Source organism: Periophthalmus magnuspinnatus, chromosome 4, assembly GCF_009829125.3.
Source record: "Periophthalmus magnuspinnatus isolate fPerMag1 chromosome 4, fPerMag1.2.pri, whole genome shotgun sequence".
Classification (NCBI taxonomy): domain Eukaryota; kingdom Metazoa; phylum Chordata; class Actinopteri; order Gobiiformes; family Gobiidae; genus Periophthalmus; species Periophthalmus magnuspinnatus.
Genome location: NC_047129.1, coordinates 5,671,932 through 5,685,570, shown reverse-complemented (window position 1 = coordinate 5,685,570; position 13,639 = coordinate 5,671,932).

The window sequence follows — 13,639 nt, the reverse complement described above, 5'->3', positions numbered from 1 at the left end:
TGGGACTTTTCCCTTAGAGTGACTCACTGACCACACAATGGGCCATAGTGGCGGTCCGTCCTGCGCGGAGATGCGATAAGCGGCGGAGCGCTTTGGAGGTGCTTTATGTAGTGTCCAAGCTGAGGTCCCGGGCCCCTGCATCGCCCCTGACCTCTGACCCCTGTCTCCTCTAATGTGGCTTTATTGACTGTGACACATCGGGAAAAGAGACGATGAGCCTCTTGTGATTAATTAGACGTAGTGAAGGTAGGTGAAAAAACCTCCCTGCCCAAACCACCAACCGACACAGCACGAATGTGAAACCGAGCCTCCTAATGCAAACCACCACAGTGAGCTCAGAGGACAGCATTTTACTTCCATTATCAACAGGGCCCTCAGATCAAGAGGATCAAATGTTCGCGCCGTGCTATTGTTAGAAAACAGCAGTAACTCCATCTGAACTCTGTCCTCCTCTGCGCAATGGTCTCACACATACCTGCGCACATGTAAGCCTCCTCAGACCATGTTATCAGGAAAATCTAGTCCCGCAGAAGCTACGCAAACACTGAGGAGATCAATGGCATTAGGGAGAATTTGAGTGAGAGAGGAGGAATCCCGATAGAAGGGAAGAGGTAGGGCTGTAATGAAAAGGGAGATAAAAAAGGTATTTAAAGGACAATTATGAAAAAGGACATGGACTATAAGGTATGTAGGTACACTTTAGGGATAATCGTCCTCTGCATTTGACCCATTCTTTAATGTTGTTGGGACAGTCTGTCAGTAGAAGTGGGTAATTGTAGTGCAATGTTTTTGGTCCCAACTCCAGATCTTGAGCCTGAATAAAACCCACGCACAAGGAAGAACAGCATATGGACCAGAGACCAGGGACCTTCTTGATGTGACGTGTGCTAATGTGCATTGATCTTCTCATTTAGTCTGATAGGGATTGTTTTGCTAACTTTTCATGTGCTTCAGAGTGATGGAAATGTGGTACCATTGCCATAGTGATTAATAATTCAAAACTAAATCTTGTCTAACTGCATAAATATGTATATGGGTCCCATATATAAGCTAAGGATTGTTGCAGGGATGTCTTATTTACTAAATGTATTTGCTAAATTGTGTGTACTGTATATTTTGTCATTTTGTAATAAACTAAATCAGTGCAAAGTAAATAAATTGTATTTGAATGGGTTAAAGTCCTCAAAAATACACATCTACCCTCAAAGTAGAAGAAAAACTTAAATCAAATCCTTTAAGTTGATTTTATATATACCAAAAATTAGCTCTGAGTGTTTTCCTGTCTAGTGCCACACTCTTTAAACTTTAAAGACACACAAACCCCAGTGTTATAGACAACACTGCGTCTTTATCAGTGAACACAGCCACACTGTTTGTCTTTGTTTGTTCATCTTTGTTTCTGCGTGGCTCTGCTCCTGCTCTGATGGCCGAGTGCAAATATAAAGCAATCCCATAATAAGGCTGCTAATGGTTCCGGTGACCTTTGCCCCCGTGTCTGTGCTCTGGTCCCAACAGGCTGTAGTTCAGGACCATAATCGCTCCCATGAACTGTCGGCAGCCCTTTCAAATGTAAGTCTGATCCCCCTCAGACTTATAATCATGGTTTTGTAAAATTGGGGTGATGTTTGTCTGACTCTTGTCGTCCGCTCTGATTCTGTTTGTGACTCCATGTTGATTCATTTTTATTAACTTATGCCACGATGACATGATCTGTGTTTCATTACAGACACCTGGGAACAAGAGCTGTCCTGGCTGCCACACACTAAATACTTCTGCATTTCATCTAATCTATTCTGCTAAATGATTTGAAATAAGAGATGTTTTCATTGGATAAAGCATCAACTATAAGGTCAACTTTTTCAGGATTTATGTAACTAAATAATGACCAGTTTGGGGCATAGAACATTTAGGAATTTTGTTAGAGACTTAATCATGTTTGAGCATCAGCCCAAAACAAAAAATGGTAATCTCTGCTTGAACCTCAATAATTATCGTTAATAGCAATTGTCAAACTCATTCTGATTATTGAAAATCAAGACTCCAAAGTCCTATATCTCTATTACCATATAATTACAAGTGAGGGGAGGGGGTACAGGTTTTATATTTGCCATCTACTAGTAAAAAAAGAGAGAAAATCTAATAAACTTACAGATGGTAGCTTTAAACGGGTTGAATTGCACAACAAAGATCTAGAAGAGATTGTGAATATGTGTTTTTCTTCAAATTTGATGATTATCTAGTTAGTTATTACCACAATGCCCCACAAACAGGTATGATCTTCCTTTTTTAATGCGACTATTATTTACTGTCCCATCCCTATGGACACCTGGCAACAGCATGTATCTTTCTACACATTTTTTACAAGTGTTTTTGAACCAGTGACCATCTGCACTATTAAGCTCAAAAGAACTTCCATAAAGCGCAGTGTATAAAGTGTGTTTTGGGTTGAGCGCCCCCCACACTGAGACAATTTCATTAGGCTGTAATAGATGACATCAGACCCAAACAAAACAGCCTTTTATCTTCATTATGAACGGCATCAATTGGATTTACCGCCTTTAAAAGAAATGGGAAGAACATGAGCTGCAGAGCCGGGGCAGGATTAGGTCTGAGTGGAGAGAGCGTGAAAACAGGTATGAAGAATCCTGTTTCCTCTCTGTGCCTTATACTCTCACAGGAAATGATTAACTAAGCACAGATCTCTCCCGGTCTGAGCGTCCGCAGGTGGGGTCGTCAATCTGGCAGAGGTTAAGTTTTGTGTGTTCTGCTGCTAAAGGTGTACTTTGTAACTTCTCTTATGGAGGTTTTGCCACCTGCTTGTCTTCATGGAGATATTGCTTTGCCTGAAATGTTCCACTGTGCGGCATTAAACATATATCAGTGAAGATTAGTGTGTGATGTCACTAGGTCAAGTTACAGACGCTTGGAGACCCTGAAACAATGGGACTTTTAGCAACAAAAACACTTGAATGAATGAATGCAAAATAGATAAGTCACTGTGGAAAAGTCCAAGGCAATAACATCACCATGGAGACACAAAAAGTCACATATTTCACCTTTAAAACCTTGAGCGCAACATCTTTAATACATAAACATATCTTTTAGGTGAACATTTCCTCGTGAAAGAGATCAGAGTAAATATTTTTGTTTGAATAAGTAGAAACTAAAGACCAACGCTGATCCCAAAGAGTTCCCTCAGTCAGCTGTGCAACAACTAAAGGCACAGGAATTCCAATTATTTGCTGCACATATTTGCACATATTTGCTGAATGGAGTAATGCATGTCAACATCCTTACCTTTTACATAACTATGGAACTATATGTTGGAAGTGAATGTTGATCACTTTTGTACTAAATCACTTTTGTACTAAATCAGTCAAGATGTGGGTTTTGCTGAGTGTGAACTGTAACACATCTCCAAATTAGGGCTTGTTTTGATCTTAGGAAATGGTGTTTGTCAAATTGTACTATAGAAACATGCAACACTATATTATTTAGAGCAAACTAAATTAGAATCTCAAATGTAGTTTAGCTAAACCGTGAGTCATTGTGTGCTGTACAGAAACATACTGCGTACTGCATTTTCCACAAACAAATGTAAAAAAAAAAAACTATAGCACCTTCTTGAGACCTGATCAGTGTTGCCCACTACTACCATCTACTGGCTCAAACAGACACTGCTCCTGTGTTCTGTGAGACCCACCTGCACTGGAGGCCAAATAAAAGCATGGCGACCTTCTTATGTTTGTAGAGTTGGACCCAGAATGCATTTTAAACTGGAAATACAACCCCCAAAGTACGGCCCAAACGGATAGGTTCTCGTCAGTGTGACACAAAACTCCTCTAACATTTGAATGCACCACTCCAGAGAATAGTTAGTGTGAAACCCAAATATGATGTCAGAACACTGTGTGAGAGATTCTCGCCAAAAACAAGAGCAGACGGACAATAAAGCAGCAAATGTGGCCTCGAGAACACAGGAGCCGCTCGTGGGATCAGGGCTATGGCCTTCCTGTCATGTTGCCAGTCCTTATAAAAGCACTTATGATTAAACTAGATTTTCCTTAAAACTCATAAATGAATGAATCACTTCTATTTCCATATTTGATTGCAAAAAACTGACCTTGAATGTTTAGCGTTTGTATCTTTTGGATCACAAGTTTCCATAGTGACAAAATCAGAATTGTTGTTTTATTTATTTCTTGTTTTACATCAGAGGGGAGTCATCTTTGTTACAGTATGAATTTTTTTATCAATAGAAGAGTAAAAAAAGTAAACAACAACTAAACTGTCAGTGAAGAAATAAACTTTAGAACATATAATTAAAGGTGCACTAGATGGTGGAGTGTCATTTATTTTAGTTTTTTTTTTTTTTTTTTTCCTATACAGTAATGTTATTTCTTTGCCTGAAGTGTTCCACAGCATGGCATTAATCACATCTCCATAGCGACAAATAAATGACAGCTCAACTTACAGATTGTAAATTATGCTTGCAATCTGTAGAGAGATTTCACATTTTTCAATACTTTTTAAGCAATAAAAACACTTGTAATTGAAGAAACGTAAGATAGATATGCTTTAAGTTCTACTGCGGAACATTCCAGGCAAAGCAAATCTCCATAAAATCTCTATACAAGCACGTGCGACCCCCACTAGCAAAGTTACATAGTGCAGCTTTAAGTAAAAACTAAAGTTGTTGTGAAATGTCTTTTTGGACAGTGCCCCCCACTGGACCAAAACGGTGAATTCACTGAAATGTTTCACTGTAGAGGAGCTCATAGGACACACGGGGGGGGGGGGGGGGGGGGGGGGGGGGGGGGGGGGTGTTATATATAGTGCGTTATAACAGGTGCACATACAGTAGATGCACAGGAAACATCCTTGACCCTCACCTTAATGGTTATTAGAGAGCAAATGGCTGCAGCTATCCTAATAAATCCACACTTTTAGCAGCTATGCTCACTGCCTCTCCCTGGTGCTTACACAAGACGAATTTTCCTCATCACACAGTTTAATTCAAACCATCTGCTAAGCGCTAAAGAGGATCCTGTCATAACATTCCCGGGAACGTCAGCGTGTCAGTCCCTAATCGGGCAACTCCCGGAGCGCATCCTAGACTTTTCCGCTGCTTTCCTCTTCCTCCTCCTCCTCCTCCTCCTTCTCCTCCTCCTCTGAGCTGAAGACTTACATAAGGCCAGAATGTGTCTGACAGAGGTAAATGAGGAGATGGACGTCCAAAGAAGAGGACTGGACTCTGTCTGGTGCTTTTTAAAGGCAGACACAAACATCCTGGACACAGAGATCCAAAAGCGAGTCTGCACCTGCTGGATGTAACAAATGAGGAGTTTCCTTGTGGCAATATTGTATTTAGGTTAGCTCTTTTTTAAGCTTCGTAAAGATAAATAAAGAAGTATTAGTGTTTCCCATCGATCAGTATAATGAATAAATTATAAGCAAAGTCTGTGTTGTTTTATTCCTTTACAGACAAACTTAAATGCAACACTAAATTATGGAGTTTTCCTTTGGTTAAATATCAAATTGTTCAACGTAATAAGGTTTCCAACAGGAGCTTCAGTCACTCAGATGATATGGTTGGCTGCAATTTGTGGAAACCGTGGGGTACGACCATTGTAATTCACTTCTATTTGACTTTTACAACTGACAAAGATAGATCTTTTGTGCCAGTTCCAAGCCCGGTAAAAGTTGCATTAAAACGTTTATGCAAAACACTTAACATTAATTCTTATTACAGAAAACAGTCTAAAAATGTACTTTCACTGAATTTCTGGACCACTTTTAAGATCACAAAACATGAAAAATAACTCCCAAAGATTTTCAGCTGAGCCATGTTTTGCTGCCAAACATTAGCATGTTTACTGCACACTTCCTGATTCTTGGATGACAAACCGCTTTAGATGCAGGCAGCACACAGCGAACTCATTTTTACTTTAAGACACATGTATCAAACTTAAGGCCCAGGGGCCAAATGCGGCCCGCCATGTCATTTTATGTGGCCCGCGACAAGGTAAATCTAAATGTATGACTGTCTTAAAATGTCAGTTTATCAGGAGTTACGCAGTTAGACAGACATATTTTTTATATCTTTGCTGATGTGGCCCTCAGTGAAATTGAGTTTGACACTCCTGCTTTAAGAGATACGACATATCATGGGGCAAATACTGTGCTCAACAATATCGAAAACAAATTGAGTACTGCCACTTTAACAGAACAGAAGAGATTGGTGTATTTCCCATGTATTCTAATATACCCTTGGTTCCCCCCCCCCCCCCCCCCCCCCGTCATCCCAACATACACAAAGCACTGGCCCCAAATCACTCGCATATGGGCCCCTAACTAACACACACTCACCCCCTGTTTGGAGAATGTCTCTCTGCCGACACCATTTTTTATCATAACACAAATCCTTCTCAAAGCGCCACATGAGACAAATCAGGCTGCGCTCAAATATTTGTGGAACGATTTCGTGCTTATTTATGGTCATTATAAACACGATTATTTTATGTAGTGTCCAAATGTTTGGGAACTTCGCAGAACAAGAAATAAGTGATTACAAAACCTTTTACAATAGAGTGACAATTGAACCTCTGTTGAACTGAAAATTCGACTCCATAATTTGATGGTTTTCAATGGTGTAGTTCAGTGTTTTTCCCGCCAAGTACCAGGAAAGAGACAATTTTTGCCTTTCTTAGTACCACCAGATCTAAACCGAGTGTATAACAGGACTATTCCAGCTCTAATCTAGGACTAAACCAGGTCTAAAAGTGGACTACATCGTTTCTACAGTAGTTCTTCTGCAAGTAAGACATTATCCAAAGGAGGACAAACAAGTGGATAAATTAAGCAAACCCACACACACCTGAGGGAGCCTGTGTACCACTTACCACATTTTGAGACATATGCTTCTAATTAGAACAGTTTAGAGCTGCATCATTTTGAAAAATAATCTAACAGCGATTGTGATTATGTATGTGTGATATAACTTTAAACAGTGCACGTTATAAACAACAACAGCTTTGATACTCAACCATTTGAATCCAATTCTCAACTGTTTTGCTAAATAATAAAATAAATGAGGCTATTACTAATATTTAAAGATGAACATTAATTGAATATTGACAGAGATTATGCAAACATCTCTGCAGATACAATGACACTGCTTATGTTACTTACTTCAACACAATGTTTATAAGTAGCTCTGAGTTGGTGGAACATGTGTGAATGCTTTACATGTAACACAGGGCTCTTTGTATGTGCTCACGAGGAGGCAGCAGCTCTCAGCACTCTCCAACTATGTGTCAGCCAGTCAAGGCCAGTGTTTGTACAATGTTTGCATAAATGATCAAATATACAGGTGTGTTTGCCTGGATGGACGGAGGGCAGCGGGGGCTCGTCTGCACACTCCGGGAACCATGGTGACTTATGTATTTGTTCAGGCATTGGGTTTCGCGTACGGTTTTATTAACACGTCGGGATTACAGCGGCCATGACACCGTAAGTGTTACATCAACTGGGCAAAAGCTCAGCTCCAAGAAAGATTGTGGCGTAGATATTCAATCACAAAGTAAATATTGTTTTTGCTTTGTATTGTCACAAGAATATTTAGTGATATGGTTTAAAATGAGCTATGTTGTCGGGGGCTTCATGCCCCTGGTAGGGTTACCCATGGCAAACAGGTCCAGGGGGACGGGTCAGACGAAGAGCGGTTCAGAAGCCCCTTATGAAGAGAGTTAAATCAAGGCAAGCTACGTTGCCCAGACCGGCGTTACCGGGGCCCCACCCTGGAGCCAGGCCTGGGGTGGGTACTCGACAGCGAGCGCCTGGTGGCCGGGCCTTTCCCCACGGGCCCGGCCGCGGCTCAGCCCAAAGGAGTGACGTGGGGCCGTCCTCATGTGGACCCACCACCTGCAAGAGGATCCGTAAGGGGCCGGTGCATGAAGATCTGGGCTCTGGCTCTGGGGACATGGAATGTCACCTCGCTGGGGGGGAAGGAGCCGAAGCTTGTGCGGGAGGTTGAGCATTACCGACTAGATATAGTCGGCCTCGCCTCCACGCACAGTTTGGGCTCTGGAACCCAACTTCTTGAGAGGGGCTGGACTCTCCATTTCTCTGGCGTTGCCTGCGGGGAGAGGCGGCAAGCTGGTGTGGGCTTGCTCATTGCCCCACAGCTCAGACGCTTCGTGTTGGGGTTCACTCCGGTGAACGAGAGGGTCGCGTCCCTGTGCCTTCGGGTCGGGGACAGGTCTCTCACTGTTGTGTTGGCCTACGGGCGAAACAGCAGTGCAGAGTACCCGGCCTTCTTGGAGTCCCTGGGAGGGGTACTAGACAGTGCACCGGCTGGGGACTCCGTTGTTCTCCTGGGGGACTTCAACGCCCATGTGGGTAACGAAAGTGACACCTGGAGGGGCGTGTGATTGGGAAGAACGGCCTCCCTGAACTGAACCCGAATGGTGTTTTGTTATTGGACTTCTGTGCTAGTCACAGTTTGTCCATAACGAACACCATGTTCGAGCACAAGGGTGTCCATCGGTGCACGTGGCACCAGGACACTCTAGGTCAGAGGTCGATGATCGACTTTGTTGTCGTGTCATCTGATCTCCGACCGCGTGTCTTGGACACTCGGGTGAAGAGAGGGGCTGAGCTGTCAACCGATCACCACCTGGTGGTGAGTTGGATCCGCTGGCAGAGGAGGAAGCCGGACAGACCTGGCAGACCCAAGCGTATTGTAAGGGTCTGTTGGGAACGCCTGGCAGAGCCTTCTGTCAGAGGGGTCTTCAACTCACACCTCCAGGAGAACTTCTCCCTGATCCTGGGGGAGGTTGGAGACATGGACTCCGAATGGGCCATGTTCTCCACCTCTATTGTTGATGCGGCCGCTCATAGCTGTGGTCGTAAGGTCTGCGGTGCTTGTCGCGGTGGCAATCCCCGAACCCGGTGGTGGACACCGGAAGTAAGGGATGCCGTCAAGCTGAAGAAGGAGTCCTATCGAGCCTTGTTGGCTCATGGGACTCCTGAGGCAGCCGATGATTACAGGTGGGCCAAGCGTGCCGTGGCTCGTGCGGTTGCAGAGGCAAAAACTCGGGGTTGGGAGGAGTTCGGGGAGGCCATGGTGGAGGACTATCAAACGGCCTCAAAGAAATTCTGGCAAACCGTTAGATGCCTCCTCAGACGGAGGGGGAAGCAGTGCTTCACCAACACTGTTTACAGTGCGGGTGGAGAGCTGCTGACCTCGACTGGGGATGTTGTCGGGCGGTGGAAAGAATAATTTGAGGATCTCCTCAATCCCCCCATCATGTCTTCCGAGGAGGAAGCAGAGACTGGGGACCCGGAGGCGGGCTCATCCATCACCCTGGCTGAAGTCACCGAGGTGTTTAGCAAGCTCCTCGGTGGCAAGGCTCCGGGGGTGGACGAGATTCGTCCCAAGTACCTCAAGTCTCTGGATGTTGTGGGACTGTCTTGGCTGACACGTCTTTGCAACATCACGTGGCGGTCGGGGACAGTACCACTGGAATGGCAGACCGGGGTGGTGGTCCTTCTGTATAAGAAGGGAGACCGGAGGGTGTGTTCCAATTATAGGGGAATTACACTCCTCAGCCTTCCCAGTAAGGTCTACTCCAGGGTACTGGAGAGGAGAATCCGACCGATAGTCGAACCTCGGATTCAGGAGGAGCAGTGTGGTTTTCGTCCCGGTCGTGGAACACTGGACCAGCTCTATACTCTTCATCGGGTCCTTGAGGGTTCATGGGAGTATGCCCAACCAGTCCACATGTGTTTTGTGGATTTGGAGAGGGCTGTCCGGTCCCTGTATGACCGGAGCAGGAGCTGTGTTCGCATTGCCGGCAGTAAGTCAGACCTGTTCCCGGTGCATGTTGGACTCCGCCAGGGCTGCCCTTTGTCACCGGTTCTGTTCATTATATTTATGGACAGAATTTCTAGGCGCAGCCAGGGGCCGGAGGGGGTCTGGTTCAGGAACCACAGGATTTCATCTCTGCTGTTTGCGGATGATGTTGTCCTGATGGCTTCATCAAGCCAGGACCTGCAGCAGGCACTGGGGCCGTTTGCAGCCGAGTGTGAAGTGGCTGGGATGAGAATCAGCTCCTCCAAATCCGAGGCCATGGTTTTCGACCGGAAAAAACTGGTTTGCCCTCTCCAGGTGGGTGGTGAGTCTCTGCCCCAAGTGGAGGAGTTCAAGTATCTCGGGGTCTTGTTCACGAGTGAGGGAAGGATGGAGCGTGAAATTGACAGGCGGATCGGTGCAGCGTCTGCAGTGATGCGGTCACTGTATCAGTCCGTTGTGGTGAAGAAGGAGCTGAGCCGGAAGGCGAAGCTCTCAATTTACTGGTCAATCTATGTTCCTACCCTCACCTATGGTCATGAGCTCTGGGTAATGACCGAACGGACAAGATTGCAGATACAAGCGGCCGAAATGGTTTTCCTCCGCAGAGTGGCTGGGCGCACCCTTAGGGATAGGGTGAGGAGCTCAGTCACACAGGAGGAGCTCGGAGTAGAGCCGCTGCTCCTACATGTTGAGAGGAGCCAGCTGAGGTGGCTCGGGCATCTGCTCAGGATGCCTCCTGGACGCCTCCCTAGGGAGGTGTTCTGGGCATGTCCCACCGGGAGGAGGCCCCGGGGAAGACCCAGGACACGCTGAAGGGACTATGTCTCTCGGCTGGCCTGGGAACGCCTTTGGATCCCACCGGAGGAGCTGGAGGACGTGTCTGGGGTGAGGGAAGTTTGGGAGTCCCTGCTTAGACTGCTGCCCCCGCGACCTGGCTCCGGATAAGCAGAAGAAAATGGATGGATGGGTTAAAATGATTGAAATAGGACTGGAACAAGACTGAAACAGTGATAAAACAGCACTGAAACAGGACTGAAACAGGGTTGAAACTGAACTGAAATGGGACTGAAACAGGACTAAAACATTGATGAAACATGAATGAAACAGGACTAAAATAAGAGTGAAACAGGACTAAACCAGAACTGAAACAGCACCAAAACAGTATTGAAACAGGGTCGAAACTGAACTGAAATGGGACTGAAACAGGACTTAAACAGGGCTAAAACTTGGGGGAAACAGGGTTGAAACAGGACTAAAACAGGGCTAAAACAGGACTGAAACAGGAATGAAACAAAACTAAAACAGCAATAAAACAGTACTGAAACAGGGTTGAAACTGAACTGAAATGGGACTGAAACAGGGCTGAAACAGGACTGAAACAGTGATGAAACAGGAATGAAAAAGGACTAAAACAAGAGTGAAAAAGGACTACACCAAGACTGAAACAGCACTAAAACAGTACTGAAACAGGGTTGACACTGAACTGAAATGGGACTGAAACAGGACTAAAACAAGACTAAACCAAGACAGAAACAGCACTAAAACAGGACTGAAACAGGACTAAAACAGCACTAAAACAGGACTGAAACAGGACTAAAACAGGACTGAAACAGGGCTGAAACAGTACTAAAACAGGACTGAAACAGGATTGAGAAAGGCTCATTTCCATAACTTCTAACTCTTAAATATCAAACTGACCTGTTGTAACTCCCCATCGTGCCCAGAGACAAACTCAAAATGTTTAAGATACAAAATGTATCCAGAATACTTGATCAGTTTTGTTTTTAATTGGAAATGTGATAGAACTGAGTCAAAATACCACAATGTACTCATACATATAGAAGTATAGTTACCTTTTATACACCAGATGAGTTGTATTGTTGTTTTGTACGTTCTGACCTGAACACTTTGTGAATGTGTAAATGTGAGTCCATTATGCTTCATACATGAGAGGGTTGTATCAGGACAAGGCTCAGGGTTCAGACGTTTGTTGTTATTATTCTATCGTCGTGGTGGTAACATCCAGGACAATTAGCAAACGACCATTTCATGCAAGTCCACGAGCAGAAAAAGACAAGGAGAAAGAGATGTAAAGTAATTAACGGTATTGCATTCCAGATATTTGGCACAGAGAACCGTGTTATTTTTGTATTTAAAAGCACTGCGGGGTCTGGAGAGCCGTGGCTGCTCTATTAACTAAAAGTGATTTATGGAGTCTTCAGTGCTCAGTATGTGAAACCTCTGCAGATGCCAAAGAGCAGGTGGAGAAAATGCCCTTCAGTGGACCTGTTATGGACTAAGCTTTATGTTATAGAGCAGGGCAGGTCAGAGGATATTGTGGTAATTAGAGTGACACTGAAACTGCATTATTGATGCTTTTACTGTGCTTTTGAGAAAAACAGAGGAAAAGGTCAAATATCTCTTCACCATTTGCTGTAAGTAATTTTTAGAAGTGGAATTTGCATGTTTCTGCCTTTGTCTGGTTGCATAATAACTAATCCAGAAGTCATTTTCAATAGAAACGCCTAATGGGCTGAGTGCGTCCCTGTTTTTACCATTAGATCCATAAAAAACATTACGCTGAGCTATAGCATATGTACACTACCAGTCAAAAGTTTGGACAAGACCATCTCATTCCATGTTTTTCTTTTCTTTTTTTTTCTTTAGTTTTACTACTTTCTACATTTAGATACATATGGAAGACATCACATATATGAAGCAATATAAATGGAATTATGTAGCAACAAAGCAAAGGGTAGCTACTTTGCGGATTTGAATATAAAATACAAAATATTTAGTGTTTAGAGTTATTGACCTTTTTCCATATATCTGATCATATATTTGATGTTTTCCATATGTATATAAAACGTAGAAAGAACATTGAAAGAGCTGGTGTCCAAACTTTTGACTGGTGGTGTAGGTATCTAAAAATTGTTGTAGTTAAACCGTTTTAGCTGTGACAACGAGCACAGTGCAGTGACAGACCAGAACAGTGAAATATGAAGGCGTAATAACGTGTGGGGAGGCTTCCTGTTATTGCCCATCAGTCACTGCAGAGTAACTTTAGCCACTGTGAGAGACACAAGGGACACCCCCCTCTCTCTGCTCTGCTCTTTCTCTGCCACCTAACCACTGTCGCTATTTAACCCTTTGAGACAATACCTCAGTGGCATGTTTCATTTGAGTCTTTTGGGTTAGTGTTAAACTCGGGGCGGGATAATCTAAGGCGGCAGGTCATTCCAGAGTCATTAGAATCAGACAGACACAGTTTAAGGTCCCATTACGCTTGTTTGCTTTTCATGTAGCTACGACTAAATTGCGCATCTGTTCATTTCAATTTGGTCTCACAAAAAACATGCGGCAGCTCGCGAAGCGCTGAAAGAGGTTCTACAAAAATGTAATACTCTTAAATGACACACTGTAGACTTTTGTGACCCGTTTTGATACTGTTCATGTCGGGTTGTATTTCGACTTACAGCCCAGACCAGCCAGCATTGGATTTTCATTTCAAGAGTTCAAAAAGTGCTGGTATGCTGCTTTAAAGTTACTACAATAACCACTTGACTAAAGCACTTAAACAGGACTGAAACAGGGCTGAAACAGAACTGAAATGGAACACGGCTGAAACAGGATTGAAACAGGGCCTGAACTGAACTGAAATGGGACTGAAACAGGACTTAAACTGTACTGAAATGGGACTGAAACACGGCTGAAACAGGACTGAAACAGGGCTAAAACTGAACTGAAATGGGACTGAAACAAGACTGAGACAGTGATGAAACA